The sequence below is a fragment of the Balaenoptera ricei genome, chromosome 5 (assembly GCF_028023285.1).
Source record: "Balaenoptera ricei isolate mBalRic1 chromosome 5, mBalRic1.hap2, whole genome shotgun sequence".
In the NCBI taxonomy this organism is placed as follows: Eukaryota; Metazoa; Chordata; class Mammalia; order Artiodactyla; family Balaenopteridae; genus Balaenoptera; species Balaenoptera ricei.
In genome coordinates this window covers 97862414-97876237 of record NC_082643.1, presented here as the reverse complement: position 1 = coordinate 97876237, position 13824 = coordinate 97862414, and the positions used below count along the sequence as shown (strand labels likewise).

General features: G+C 34.4%; 1 protein-coding gene and 1 pseudogene across 8 annotated transcripts in view; both read right to left on the bottom strand.

The window, feature by feature from the left end:
* Positions 1–13824, bottom strand: part of LCORL (ligand dependent nuclear receptor corepressor like) — a 179302-nt gene that overhangs the window by 75572 nt on the left and 89906 nt on the right. The gene's annotated exons all lie outside the window — the stretch shown is intronic.
* Positions 4684–5484, bottom strand: LOC132366575 (GTP-binding nuclear protein Ran-like; annotated as a pseudogene).

The window sequence follows — 13824 nt, the reverse complement described above, 5'->3', positions numbered from 1 at the left end:
TCGTAAAAAAAAATTTTTTTAACTGAAGTATAGTTGATGTACAATATTAAATAATTTTCAGGTGTACAACAGTGATTTACAATTTTTAAAGATTATATTCCATTTATAGTTACTACAAAATACTGGCTATATTCCCTGTATTGTACAATATATCCTTGCAGCTTATTTATTTTATACACAATAGTTTGCACCTCTTAATCCCCAACCCCTATCTTGCTCCTCCCCGCTTCCCTCTCCACACTGATAACCACTAGTTTGTTCTCTATATCTGTGAGTCTGTTTTTTGTTATATTCACTAGTTTATTTTTTCAGATTCCACATTTAGGAGATATCATACAGTGTTTGTCTTTCTCTGTCTAACTTATTTCATAAGCATTATACCCTCCACGTCCATCCATGTTGTTGCAAATTTCATTCTTTTTTATGGTTTAGTAGTCCATTGTACATATATGCAATATCTTCTTTATGCATTCATCTGTTGATGGACATTTAGGTCACTTTATTCTATTCTACAGCTCCATGGTAAGCCATTGTTTCTACCACGTGGTCAACCTGTCTCCTATGGGTGGGCATGTAAGTGATTTCAAACATTTTGCTATTATAAATAATGCTGCAATAAATAATTTTGTGCATTTCTATTCTCATGTTGTTAAACAAGTACCATCAGGTAAATTCTAAAAGGTGGGATTATTGAATCAAAGGGTAAATACATATGTAGTTTTAATAGATATTGCTTAATACTTCTTTGTCAGGAGTGTACATTTTGTACTTACCACTGCAATTGATGAAAGTGACTGTTACCTCATAGGTACCCTAACTGAGTGCTGTCAGGCTTTTGAATTTTTGCTAATCTAATAGAAGAGAAATGGTAACTCAGTATTGTTTTCATTTGCAGCTCTAGTATAAATTTAAGGGTCATTTAAATATCTTATTTTTCTGTGTGTAACACTCTGCTAACACCTTTTGTCCATTTTTGTATTAAGCGTTTGGTCCTATTTTTTTTCCCCCTATTAATTAAAAAAATCCCTTATATACTAGGAGATTAACTATTGTAATATACAATGCAAGTATGTTTCCCCAGTTTGCCTTTGTCTTTTAACTTTGACTATGGGACTTTCTTGCTAGACAAATTTCTATAAATCCTTTAAATGTAGTCAATATTTTATTTTATTGCATCTGGACTTTAAGTCATACAGAAAGCCTTTGCCCCCTATTCCAGGTTACAACAGAATTCACTGATATTTTCTCCTAGTATGTACATGGTTACATTATTTTGTGTTATATTGAAATCTCTTATCCAATTTGAAATTTATTCCAGCGTACATATGAGATATGGATCTGATTTTACCTTTTTCTGATTCGTTTCCCAATTATCCTAATATCAGTTATTATCCTAAAATCAGTCCATCATTTTCCCTGTGATTTGAAACACCACCTATGTCATATATCTATTTCCCTGGGTGTGTGGGTCTATTTCTCAATGAGTTTGTTTGCCCATTCAGGTAACAGTACTGCCATTTTAATTACAGAGGTTTTAATAACTGGAAGAGCCAGTACTAAATCTTTTCAAAAACCTATTCTTGCATATCTGTATTTCCATATGGTAGCTCCAAAGGGGTAGATGAAATTTCCTAAAGGAATCATATTAAATTTATATATTAATTTAGGGAAACCAAAATTGCTCATTTGTTTATTCCAAAGTATTTGTCTTTTTTTAACTACTGTAAATAGAATTATATCATCTGACTATGTGTACATAGAAAACACTGTTGCTTTAAATTTTGACACTGTACTATTTTTTTTTTTTTGCTGCATTGGGTCTTTATTGCTGTGTGCGGGCTTCCTCTAGTTGCGGGGAGTGGGGGCTACTATTCATTGTGGTGTGCACACTTCTCATTACAGTGGCTTCTCTTGTTGCGGAGCACCGGCTCTAGGTGCGTGGGCTTCAGTAGTTGCAACACGTGGGCTCAGTAGTTGCGACATGCAGGCCCTAAAGTGCACGGGCTTCAGTAGTTCTGGCACATGGGCTCAGTAGTTGCAGCGCACGGGCTCTGGGACATGTGAGCTTCAGCATTTGTGGCTCAAGGGCTCTAGAGTGCAGGCTCATTAGTTCTGGTGCATGCGCTTAGTTGTTCTGCGACATGTGGGATCTTCCCGGACCAAGGATTGAACCCATGTCCCCTACACTGGCATATGGGTTCTTTGTTTGTTTGTTTTTTTTTTTTTAAGAAGTGGATTTATTTAGAGAGAAACACACTCTACAGACAGAACGTGGGCCATCTCAGAAGGTGAGAAAGGCCGGGTTCTTTGTTTTTAATATAAATTTATTTATTTATTTTTAGCTGCGTTGGGTCTTCATTGCTGTGCACAGGCTTCCTCTAGTTGTGGTGACATGGGGGCTACTCTTCATTGCAATGCGCGGGCTTCTCAATGCAGTGGCTTCTCCTGTTGTGGAGCATAGGCTCTAGGCGTGCGGGCTTCCGTAGTTGTGGCTCACGGGCTCTAGAGTGCAGGCTCAGTAGTTGTGGCGCACGGGCTTAGTTGCTCCGCGGCATGTGGGATCTTCCCGGACCAGGGATCAAACCCATGTCCCCTGCACTGGCAGGCGGATTCTTAACCACTGCGCCACCAGGGAAATCCCTGTGCTAAATTCTTTTACTGTTTGAGTTAGTTTTATTATCAATGCTCTTGGTCTTCTAATATCATTTGCAAACAGAACTAGTTGTATTTCTTCTTTTCCAATTCTTATGAATCTAAAACAGTTTTCTCTTATCTAATTGCACAAACCCAAACCTCCAACAAGATGTTGAATAGTGGGGACACAGGACAATCCTATCTTGTTCCAGTTTTAGTAGGAATGCTGTCAGTAGTGTCCACATTTTAAGCTGTATTTTAAAAACAGGAGTATATGTGTTTTATCAGGTTGAAGATACATGCATAAATTCCTTTTTTTACCAAATATATTTAGCAGGAACATGCTGAATTTTTCCAAAGACCTTTTGAACATCAGTAGAGATGAAGTAAACTTTTTTGTTCTTCCTTAGGTTAACAGGTGATTTATGTTAATGGATTTCCTAAGACAGAACCACTGATCAATGCAACACTTGATCAATGATGTATTATTTTACTACAACACTGTAGAATTTTGTTTGATATTTTTGTATTGATATAAATAAGATTATTCTGTAGTCGTGTGTGTGTATGTGTGTGAACTATCTTTATGAGATTTTTATCTAGATCAACATCATAGTCATTTAAAAAATAATTTGGGAACTTACTTTTTTATGTTCTGAAAGATTTTATGAAACATAGAGATTAGCTGATCTTAGAAAATTTGGTAAAATATAACTTTTAAACCTCCCGGCTGGGTGTTTTTGTTGGTTTCTTGATACATTTTTCTATTTCTTAAAAAAAAAAAAAAACACACACACACAAAAAAACGAATAAACTGTTTAAGTCTTCTAGCTGTTTGGAGACAGTTTTGGTAAACTGGATTTTCCTATTAATTTTATCCATTTCACCTAAGTTGTACAAAACAGAAACTATGACTTTTTAAATTTTCTGCTTCAATGATTATTTCCCCCTTATCATGTCTTCTACATCTCTGCTTTCTCCTTCTGTGCTAACCTCTCCCCTGTTCCCTGGCCAATTGGTTAACTAGTACTTTATTTCATGGCCTTTTCCAAAGAAAAAACTTTTTTTTCTATTTATTTTTTAGTCTTAATGTTTTTCTGTCTTCCACCTTAATAATTTTTGCTTTTATCTTTATTATTTCCTTCCTTGTTCATTATTCTGATTTACTTTGTTGAGGTTTTTTTTTGTTTGTTTGTTTGTTTTCCGGAAGCGCCTCGTGGCTTGTGGGATCTTAGTTCCCTGACCAGAGATTGAACCCGTTCTCCCTGCAGTGGAAGAAGAGAATCCTAATCACTGGATTGCCAGGGAATTTCTATTTTGTGATTTTTTTTCCTAGCTTTTTTTGATGGGAATTTAACTTATTCTCATTCTGTAGTTTTTATTGATAAAAATATTAAAGGCCAAATCTTTTCCTAATCACTGTTTTAATTATATCCCCTAGATTCTTACATGTAGTTTTTTCATTATTAGTATATTTTAAAGAGATCCTATACTTTTTTTCTTCCCTTTCACACTAAAGTTGTTTAAAAGAATGTTTACATTGTAGGTAGATAGGACTTAATTTTTTGCTGTTGTTATTCATTTTTATCTTTATGGCATTATGATTTTTTAAAAAAGCTTTTTTTTTGGTATTGTTTCTACTTTATGAACTTTTCAGGATTTCTTTTTGACTTTGTATATAAATTTTTTGTGAATGTTCTATGTACACTTGAGAAAAAAGAATAGTTTATATTACCTGAGGATAGAGTTCAACTTATACCCATAAACTACTCCTTACTATTATTTTAGGGCTTCTACTATATATCCTTACTTATTTTATTTATTTATTTATTTTATTTGAAATACAACTTTATTCTGATTCTAAATGAAAAGAAATGGGAATGACAGTAACAAACAAGATTCCACCACTGAATACTGTGATGTGACTGTAGCAGTCTTATATTTGAAACTCAAGGAGGAAACAACTGTGTTCCAAAACACCTAAATATGCAGGTCCAAAAAAATGAACGTTTTTTTTTTTAACTGCCACATTCACTCTGAAGCTCATTCATCTCCTTCAGCATCCCAAAGATTAAGCACATGTTCTGCTTAGTTATATAATAAAGTGGCAAACACGCTGCACCACTGACATCACAGGACAGTTGCCTATAAAACTAGACTCCTGATGCTGGGCTCCAGCTTCACTTTCTCACAGGTCATCATCTTCATCCGGGAGGGCAGTTGTCTGAGTAGCCTCTAGATCGTGCTCGTACTGCGCTGCCAACGCTGGGTCCATGACCACCTCTGGCAGGGAGAGAGCAGGCATGGTGACGAACTCTCAGTTAGCGTCTCCGATCAGTTTTCTAGCAAGCCAGAGGAAGGGCTTTGCAAAGCTGTAGTTTCTTTGGCAGAAATGTCATAGTACTGAAGATTCTTCTTTCGGTGTAAGACAATTGACTTTGCCTTAACCCTTCTGTCTTTAATACCCACTTTGTTGCCACACAACACGATGGGGATGTTCTCACACACTCGTACCAGATCTCTATGAACGTTCTTGTAAGTAACTCTCGATGTTACATCAAACGTTATAATGGCACACTGAGCTTGGATATAATAGCCATCTCTCAGTCCACCAAATTTCTCCTGACCAGCTGTATCCCATACATTGAACTGAATAGGTCCTCTGCTGGTATGGAACACAGGGGGATGGACCTCAACACCCAAGGTAGCTACATACTTCTTCTCAAATTCACCAGTCAGATGACATTTTACAAATGTAGTTTTACCAGTACCACCATCACCAACCAATACAAGTTTGAACTGAACTTGGGGTTCTCCTTGGGCAGCCATTGTTATGTTACTCCTCCCAGCCGCCTCCCACTGCCGCCGCTGGGACGTCCTGACCCCCGGCCCTGCGGCCCCCACCCTGGCCCCCTCCTTACTTATTTAGATCCACTTTACCGATCTAGGACTGAAAGTAACATGTTAATACTCCTGAAGTGTTTGTCTTTTACTCTGAATTCTCTCAAGTTTCTGCTTTATGAAGTTCACTGCTATATTATTTGACACAGATATTAATAAATACTATTTATGAGTTAAGGCCCTTAAAGTTTTTTGTCCGCAAGACAACCAATGCAATTTGGTATGCAAGAGAAATATTTTGAGTACTTCACATTTAATTGTACAGAATATTTTTTAAAATGTCTAACCCAAGGGTTAAATTTTCATAAATTAAAACAAGTTTATTCCTTCATCAAGGGCACTCTTAAGTGTAATAGCCCTTTTTTTTTCACTACAATGTGTGTGGTGCTGAAGAACACAAGGACTACTAGGTATAGTTTAGTGCCACTGGTTTGACTCATGCTAGGGTACCAGTAATTTTAACCAACATTGCTCTTGCACCATCAGTTTTAAGGTCAACACAGCAAAAGTGGCAAATAACATCTTAGAATTTTTTTTTTAAAGTTTTGACCTTGCAGATTCCTTGAATGAGTCTTAGAGACCCAAGAATTCCATGTATCACACTTGGAGAACCACCAAACTTAGTATATTTTTAACCCATAATAAACAGTACACTGGAAGGCAATATAGAAGAATGGTTGGAAATACATCATTGTAGTCAGATACACCTGGAATCAAATTTCAGCTCTGCTGATTACAGGCTGTATAACGTTGTGTAAGTTACTTTATAAGCCATAATTTCTTTATCTGTAAAGCAGTTTTACTAATAGTGTCTAAAGGAGTTGCTTCAAGGATTAAATGAACTAATGTATAGAGAGCGCTCACCCAGTGCTTATCACATAGTCCTCAAAAAGCAGTAGCCTAATTACATAATTTTTATATAATGCAACTATTTTCTTACAATCCCTATCAGGAGAAAAAAATCAAAGACAATAATTTGGGAAATCTCCCTAGACCAAAAACTTTAAAAATGAGCAAAATACTTGAAGCATTAAATTCCTAGAATTTTAGGATGTAAAATTTCAGATACCAGCAAATTTTGACATTTTAACTTTAATAGCCTTTTTTAAAAAATTGACTTTTTAACTTTATCTTTTCTATTTTATCTTTGCATATTATTTCACAAGTTTTGGTGATATCTTCTTTGTCTGCCTTTCTCCTAATTATTTAGGGTTACTTTATTTTATTTTATTTATTTATTTTTGGCTGCGTTGGGTCTTCATTGCTGCATGTGGGCTTTCTCTAGTTGCGGTGACCAGGCGTTACTCTTTGTTGTGGTGCGCAGGCTTCTTATTGCGGTGGCTTCTCTTGTTGTGGAGCACTGGCTCTAGGTGCATGGGCTTCAGTAGTTGCAGCACATGGGCTCAGTAGTTGTGGTCCGCGGGCACGAGAGCACAGGCTCAGTAGTTGTGGCACACGGGCTTAGTTACTCTGTGGCATGTGGGATCTTCCCAGACCAGGGCTCGAACCCGTGTCCCCTGCACTGGCAGGCGGATTCTTAACCACTGCGCCACCAGGGAAGTCCCTTAGCGTTACTTAAAAAAAAAAAAAACTCCTTCACTTAGATGCTCCGCTGACTTATTAAATTTCCAATCTTTTTCTTAATATAAAAATTTAAGGCTATAAATCTCCTTCTACCAAATCCTATAAGTCTTATAAGCTTTAAAATGTATTTTTAATATTATTTAGTGCCAAATATATTCTGATAGCCATTAGGATTCCTTCTTTATCCCATAAATTACTTAGAAATGTCATAATATTTCCATATGCATAAACTTATTCCTTTAAAGTTATCTTTTTTGTTACTGATTGCCATCTTAACTGAACTGTATCAAGAAATATGGTCTGTGTGATATCAGTTTTTACTTGTTGATAACTTCTTAATGGCACAAAATGCAGTCAGTTTTTATAAAATTTTGAGTATACTTGAAAAAATGTTTACAAGGTTTCGAAATTTGCAATGATTGGGTTTGGGGCTCTATGTATGCCCATTACCTCAAACTTATTAACTATGTTGTTCAAATCTTCTTTCTTCTCATTAACGTTAGGTCTGTTGGACTTAACAAGATCTTAAACTCCCTGTCTATGATGTTCTCCTTGTATTTTTGATAATTTTTGCATCATATTTTCAGGCTGTGTTATTCTGACACACATATTCACAACTGTCATGGTTTTGTGGTGAAACAGTACCTTTTATCATGATATAAAAATCCAATTAATTTTGAATACTTCTCTCTGTCTTTATAAATCATTATGTTTGATGTTATACATTGTTATGCATATTTGGTCGGGCTTTTACTAGTGTGTATTTTTTTCCAGCCTTTCACATTTTCAAGGAGTCTTTTATAAAGAACATATAGGTGGATTTGAATTTTTAATCTACCTAATAATTGATGTCTTAATTGGAGAATATGTACTACATCTATTTAAACAACTAGTATTTCTATTTATTCCTATTTTTTGCTTTTACAGGTCCCAATTTTTCTTTTGAAAAAAATTTTCCATGTATTTTCCCTCTTCTACTGGTTTGAAACCAGTATCTCTAGAGCTATTCTTTCATCACTTAGCCCCAAAATTTTCAGATGCATTATTCTTCCTTGTCAAGGAAAGTCTGAAGTTAATAAATATATTTGCTCTATTAAAAAGGGCTGTACAATGCTTTAATTCCACTCATACCACTCTAGGCTTACATGCTCTTGTTTTCAGGTATTAACGGGATTTATTAATCCCACAAGTAGCTATTATTTTTATTATTTTATGCAATCAGTTTTTCTTTAGATTTACTTCAATGTTTACCAATTCGTACTTTCATTCCTCCTTGCATTTCAGACTTTCTTTTCAAGATTGTTTTATTTCTTCCTCAAGTATAACCCTCAGAGGGTTTTTTGGTTTTGTTTTTGTTTTAAGTCTATTGGAGGTAAAGTTTCTGTTTTCCGTTTTTTTAATCTGCAAACAAATTTGTTTCTTGAAAGAGCTTTTACCAGATCCTAAGTTGATAGTCAGTTTCTTTTGTAGGAGTCCATTTCTGCTTAGAAAGCAGCTGTCAGTCTGTTATTCAACTGTAAGTAATCAGTCCTGTACTTCTGGTTGTTATCAACATTTTCTCTTGCTCTGCAGTCTTCAACTAAGTCTGATGTGAATTTATTTTCACTCATCCTGTTAGGTAACACTAGGATCCCTGAATATGATTCATGTCTTTCATAAATTCTAGAAAATTCTCTGGTAGTATCGCTTTAAATATTGCCTCTCTTAAATTCTATTTATAATCCCCACCTTAAATTCTGATTAGACACACAATACCTCATTTCACTATATTTTTCATGTCTCTTAGCATCTTTCAAATTTTTCATTTTGTTGCTGCATTTTTTGTGACTTCTTCAACCTTCCCAATCATCAATGACCCTCCCAAATGTAATTGGTTGTTTAAAACTTTCATTATGTTTTAAAATTCCATTATTGTATTTTTAATTTTTAGACATTCTATTTGGTTATTTTTTATACATGGTGGGTAGTTTATGATAGTCTCTAGCTTTTACTCATGCTTTTAATGTTAAACTTCATATTTCTTTAAATAGATTAAAACATACCCTTTTTATATTCTTATCTTTTAATTAAAAAATCCAGTCTTTGAAGGTTGGTTCTGGTTCTTTATTATTTCTGCCAACAATTATAAACTGTTTGCTTATGTGTTTTATGATTTATTTTATTATGGGGGGAATGAATTCATTTTTTAAAGAACTTTATATTTGGGACTATTTTGAAAACAAAGATGATTAAAAAATTTTTTTCTATTGTGGTAAAATACACATAACATAAAATTTACCATCGTAACCATTTTAAGTGTATAGTTTAGTTCAGTGGTATTATATACATTTATAATGTTGTGCAACCTTCACCACAATCCATCTCCATAACTTTTCATCTTATAAAACTGAAACTATACCCATTAAACAATAATCTCTCATCCCCCTCCACTCACAGCAACCACAATTCTACTTTCTGTCTCTATGATTTTGACTACTCCAACTACCTCATATATAAGTGGAATCACACAGCATTTGTCATTTTGTGACTGGTTTATTTCACTTACTGTAATATCCTCAAGGTTCCTCCACGTTGAAGCATATGTCAGAATTTTCCCCCTTTTAAGGGTGACTAATATTCCATTGTATATATACACTACATTTTGCTTATCTATTCTTCTGTCCATGGACAACTGGGTTGCTTCCAATGCAAGATGATTTTAAATTAAATTCTAGATTTTTGAATTAGTTTGAACTCAGATTCTTATTAAACCCTGTGGCAAGTAGTCAATGGCTAAATACTACCAGGGGAGATTTTCTCCTTTTGGATACAGATATATATTCTTGCTCTCTATTTTAAGTTTTGATTTTTAATCTAGGATTTTTCATTGTTTCTTTAATGAGAGTTTCATATTTCTAATCATCTGTATTTCCAGAACCAAGAAACCAAATCTTCCTTGGTTATAAAATTCTTTGTCATTTCAAAAATAAATACTTCTTTAACAATTCATTTAAAAAACAAATTATTCATATGCCTTACGTTTAAAAGATATAATTCATGTAAACATACAGAATTATCTCTTTAGACAGTTTAAATATACTAAGGTGATTTATGTTATCTACCTTCAATAACCTTTGAAGCTTAATGATGTAGTTGAGGCATTTAAACTTCCTAGGGGAACATTCTGAGCAGCTCTAACTCTGTGGAAAAATTTTAAGTCTAAATGTAGAATAATAAGCAAAAGAGCAAATGATTTTTCAATGTTGTCACATCTCATGACAATTCCTGGAGATTTAGTGTTGAATTCTCATAGGAAAGGGTAGAGTTGGTTAAATCCCCACAGTAAAACTCTCCTTGGGGCAGAGTTACTCATCCTGACAAAAAGCACCTCTTTGTTATCTTTGTGATATGCCTCTATGTTTCAACATTAAGTAAGATCTGAAAAGCCTGTGGGGACCATAAAGTGAAAATAAGATTAAGGGAAAAAAATCTATGATATGCTTTCAGAATCTTTCCTTCCTTAAGAAAACTAAAAAGCAGATGATATTAGAGAACTTTCAGAATAAAGAATCCAGTATATATAGTCTATGCCTTCTTAAAAACTAAGATCATCTGGTTCTTTGAAAACGTGGTTAAAATTGATAACCTCTAACCAGGATGCCAAGAAAGAGTGGCAAGACACAAGTTACAAACACAGAAATGAAAAAAAAGCCATCACAATTGATCTCATGAGTATTAAAAGGATGATAAATAAACATTATGAACAACTTCATACCCACAAATATGACAACTTACACGAAACAGACCAATTATTTGAAAGACACAATCTGGCAAAACACACACAAAGAAATACATAACATGGGTAAGCTTATATCTGTTAAAAATGAATGAATAATCACCTTTCAAAGCAGAAAGCACCAACCCAGATGGTTTCACTGGTGAATTCTACCAAGTATTAGGGAAGAAATTACACCAATATCCTACCATCTCTTCCAGAGACTAGAAGAGGTGGGAGTACTTACCAATTCATTCCAAGGTCAGCATTATAGTAATACAAAAGAAAGATAAAGACAAAACTACAGAGCAATATCTCTCATGAAAATAAATTTAAAAATCTTGCTAAATACTAGCAAATCGAACCCAACAATGTACAAATGGAATTATACACAATGACCAAGTGGAATTTATTTCAGGTATACAAAGCAGATTCAACATTTGAAAACCAATTAATGCAATCGAGCACATCAACAGGCTAAGAAGAAAAATCATATGATCACCTCAACTGATGCAGAAAAAGCATCTGACAAAACCTAATACTCATTCATAATAAAAACTCAGCAAACCAGGAACAGAGGAGAACTTCTTCAACTTGATAAATAACATCTACAAAAACCTACAACTAACATCATACTTAATGGTGAAAACCTAGATATTTTCCCCCTAAGATCAGGAACAAGGTAAGGATGTCCCCTCTTATCACACCTATTCAGCATCATAATGGAAGCTCTAGGTAACATAATAAAAAACTCTAGGTAACAAGAAAAAACAACACGTATACATACGGGGAATAAAGAAATAAAACTGTCTTTGTTAACAGATAACATGATTGTCTATATGAAAGAATCAACAAAAAAATTCCTGGAGATGAATACAGTGAGAAGTTTGACAAAGAGTTACAAGATATAAAGAAGAACCAAATAGAGATGAAGAATACAATTTAACTGAAATGAAAATTACACTACTAGAAGAAATCAACAGCACATTAATGAAAGAAAGGAACAGATTAGTGAGCTGGAAGACAAAAGCAGTGGAAATCACTGAAGCTGAACAGAAAAAAGAAAAGAAATGAGGGCAGTTTAAGAGACCCCTGGGACAACATCAAGCGTACGTACAGTCCCACTATAGGGGTCCCAGAGGAGACGAGAGAGAAAAAGGGGCAGAAGACATAATAGCTAAAAAATTCACTAATATGGGAAAGGTCCAGGAAGCACAGAGAGTCCCATACAGGATCAACCCAAAGAGGACCACACCAAGACACATTGTAATTGTAACGGCAAAAATTAAAAATAAAGAGAGAATATTAAAAGCAGCAAGGGAAAAGCAACAAATTACATAAGGGAACATTCATTCAGCTACCAGCTGATTTTTCAGCAGAAACTCTGCAGGCCAGAAGGGAGTGGCATGATATATTTCGAGTAATGAAAGGGAAAAACCTACAACCAAGAATACTCTACTCAGCAAGGCTTTCATTCAGATTTGATGGAGAGATTAAAAGTTTTAGAGACAAACAAAAGCTAGGAGTTCAGCTTCACCAAATCAGCTTTATAAGAAATGTTAAAGGCACTTCTCTAAGTGAAAAAGAGGCCACAACTGGAAACATGAAAATTATGAAAGGAAAATCTCACTAGTAAAGGCAAATATACAGTAAAAGTAGTAAATCAACCACGTACAAAGCTAGTAGGAAGGTTAAAAGACAAAAGGAGTAAAATCATCTATATCCCTAATTAGTAATTAAGGGTACACAAACAGAAAGATGTAAAATATGATTCAAAAACAGTAACCATGGGGGGAGGGGAGTAAAAATACTGGAGTATTAAAAATGAGTTTGAAATTAAGAGATCAGCAACTTAAAATAAATAAATAAATACACACACACACACACACTCCTACCTCATGGTAATCACAAATCAAAATAGATAAACAGACGAAAAAGAGAAAAGAATCCAAACATAACACTAAAGACAGTCATCACATCACAAAGAAGAGAAAAAAAGGAACAAAAAAGAACTATAAAACCAACCCCAAAACAGCTAACAAAATGGCAATAAATACATACTTATCAATAATTACTTGACACACACTGACTGAAAGTGAGAGGATGGAAAAAGGTATTCCATGAAAATAGAAATCAAAAGAAAGCTGGAGCAGCAATACTTGTATCAGACAAAATAGATTTTAAAACAAAGACTGTAGCAAGAGACAAAGAAGGACATAACACAATAATCAATGGATCAATCCAAGAAGAAGATATAACAATTATAAACATATATGCACCCAACATAGGAACAACTAAACACATAAAGCAAATATTAACAGTCATAAAGGGAGAAATTGACAGTAACACAATAACAGTAGGGACTTTAACAACCCACTTACATCAATGGACAGATCATCCAGACAGAGAATCAACAAGGAAACTGGCCTTAAATGACACATTAGATCAAGTGAACTTAAGAGATATATATAGAACATCCCATCCAAAAGCAACAATATATACTCTTTTCAAGTGCACATGGCACATTCTGCAGGATAGATCACATGCTAGGCCACAAAACAAACCTTGGTAAACATAAGAAAACTGAAATAATATCAAACATCTTTCCCAACCACAATGCTATGACACTAGAAATCAACTACAAGAAAAAAAACTGCAAGAAACACAAACATGTGGAAGCTAAACAATGTGCTAGTAAACAACCAATGAATCACCGAAGAAATCAAAGAACAACAAAAATTACATAGAGACAAATGAAAATGAAAACACAATGATCCAAAATCTGTGGGATGCAGCAAAAGCAATTCTAAGAGGGAAGTAAGTGATACAAGTGTAACTCAGGAACCAAGAAAAAAAAATCTCAAATAATAACCTAACCTCACATCTAAAGGAACCAGAAAAAGGAGAACAAACAAATCCTATAAACAGAAGACAAGAAATTATAAAGATGA